Genomic DNA, 2599 nt, shown 5'->3' with positions numbered 1-2599 from the left:
AAAAATGTAAGAAAAATGCAAAGAAAAAACACATCAGCAGGAGCTGGGCTGCGGGTCCAGCAAGGGGGGAGCACCTCCCGTGTCCCCAGCCCTGACCTCCTGGGCTCCTGTCCGAGCACAGCCTCCGCTGCCTTTCTCCGAGGGGGTTTTGTGCTGGGTGATGGTTATCTGTGTGCCGATGGAGGTGGGTCTTGTCTTTATTTGTCACTTCTCTGCTCCAGGTACAGAGGCTGATGGGGGAGCGCAGGACAGGCTCCGGGCTGGCACCAAAACTAGCACCAACCCCGCCCTGAACAGCCACAGCCTCCGAGCACTGAGCCCTGTGTCCGGGGCAGGGACCCCCAGTAACGGGGGCTTTGGGTTCCGATCGGGCGCCTCGCACAGAGCAGCTTTCGGCAGTGAGACGGAACGGGCAGTCTGTTTGGAAACATCCTGGAAATAAAGGTAAGGAGAAAAATATTCAAATGAGAAAAAGATTGAAAAGAATGTCACCCAAATATGGGCAAGTGCCACTTTCGCTTAATGTCCTTTCTGTTATCAAATGACCCACTTAAAGCCCAGCTTATGCCTAAAGGAAGCGTAAACCTGGGTCCTTCGCTCTGGTGCTGTGTGGAGACGGCCCCTGCCAAACCTGGGGCTGCTTGGCTGTATTGCCAGCACACCTTTGTTAACTTGTTGGTTTTTTTTCAATTTTGGGATCTGTGTGTTTTCATGGCAGAGCAGGGACGCTGCAGGCATCCTGCGTGAGGATGATCTTCCAGTGACCCCGTCCCTTGTCCCCGTCCCTGTGCCTGTGCTCCCGCAGGAACGGGGCAGTGCTTGCAAAGAACAAGTCCAGTAACTTTGACATTGGGGAAAAAACATTCTGGATCAGTTTAAAACACATCTAAAAACTAGATTAATCTTATTTTCCACGGTGTGGCCTGAATCTAACGTAAAAATGTGAAAATACTGCCCTTCAGCACAGTGTCTTCACGGTCGGTGAGCTGGAGAGATGAAGCGAGCTGGGAGCACTCCAGACTTTGCCTAAAGCTGGTTCGGAGCTGAGCTCCCTCCCAGCACAGCGCTGTCCCGGCTCTCGCTGTCGCACCTCAGGTGGGGGGTGAAGGGAAATCAATGCAAGGTGGAGAACACGTATCGATGGCTTCTGCAAAACCGTGAACACAGATAAAGCAGCATCAAAACTGGCCACTCAGTGTCTTTAACTTTACCCAGGTACAACAGCGGAGCCTTTACACCACGGGCGCTCCTCAGCCCATAGGTATGTCTCAATGTGGCCATCAGGAAAAAAAAAAAAAGCTAAAATTCAGCCTCAGGAAACAAAGTAAAAAGAAATAACTTCTTCCAGCAATGCTGGGCTGCTGAGCAGCTCACAAAGATCAGCACAGCAGACCCGGGAGCCCCTGCGGCCGGTGGCGGGGGCTGGCAGGACCCCACATTGGGCCAGTGTGGGGGCAAGCAGCCGAGCAAACCGGCCGCGGGGCTGCAGGCAGACGGCTCTGGCCAGGATGGATCCTGCCCAGGGTAGCGTGGGTGTGTTTTAAATGTTAATCTGATCTAAATCTTTTATTGGATTTCTTAAAAGGCAGAAAATATTTACTAGTTTGCCTTGCTCGTATCTCTGGGCTTAAATGCGTTTTGCTGCTGCTGGTTTATACAGCAGAGTCGCGCCGTGAGGCTGTGCCCGGGGGGTTTGTGCTCGAGCGGCTGCGGGAGGGTCGGGCAGAACAGCCGGGTGGGTGTGAGGTGGGTAACGGAGCAGGGGCTGACGGCGCTCCTCCTGAGCCCGCTATGGTGCTGCCCAAAGCCAGCGAGCATCCGCTGCAGCGTGAGTAGGAGGTCCAAGGTGTTCCTCAGGGAACTAAACGCTTCCCCAGGAGAGCAGAGCCTGCCCTGACCCGGGAGGAAGCAGCTGGAGGTTCCTCCTTCCAAGGGCTCCGGGGGCCGGGCTGTGTCTGACGTCCCATGGAACAGGGGGTGCGATGGGAACCAGCCCCTCTCTGCCTGAGACATCACAAAATCCATTGGGTTTATGCTTTTGTCAAATTCCATATATACTACTCAGGAGACCTTGAAGATCTGGCCAATAAATCAATGAATCAGTATTACCTTTTATTTTTTTTTAATAAGGACACGGTGTCCACCCCTCCCCAGGAGCCCTGTGCGCACCCTTCAGCTTCCTTTTCTACATTTAATATCCTATCTACAACAACTTTGTGTGAATCTAATTCCTGCATTGCTGAGTACCGCTCACTATCCAAGCATTGCCATAATGTTTCAGCGCTTTCTTCTAGGATGCTGCATTATACGCAGCATTAGTCTTTAATGCTCTTCTCCTGCAGTTTAAATGTGAAAATGTTCTAAGCGGCTGACTCGGGTTTGTTTTGAAATCCTGCCTCAGGATGTTAAGATTTAGTAACACAAATTCTCACCTTAAAATAGCAGCACAAAGTGTTCTATTGACTCACAACGTGAATGTAAGCTATGCAGCATCCCTCACATGAGCGGTGGAAGCATACCGATAGTATCTGAAAGACAAAGGAATTTGGTGGAAAAAACCAATCTCTTGTTCTTCCTCCGGCGGGCAGCGGCGCTGGGC

This window comes from Pterocles gutturalis, unplaced genomic scaffold (genome assembly GCF_000699245.1).
Source record: "Pterocles gutturalis isolate BGI_N339 unplaced genomic scaffold, ASM69924v1 scaffold1402, whole genome shotgun sequence".
In the NCBI taxonomy this organism is placed as follows: domain Eukaryota; kingdom Metazoa; phylum Chordata; class Aves; order Pterocliformes; family Pteroclidae; genus Pterocles; species Pterocles gutturalis.
The sequence above is the reverse complement of the archived record's forward strand: the minus strand, read 5'-3'. Positions refer to the sequence as shown.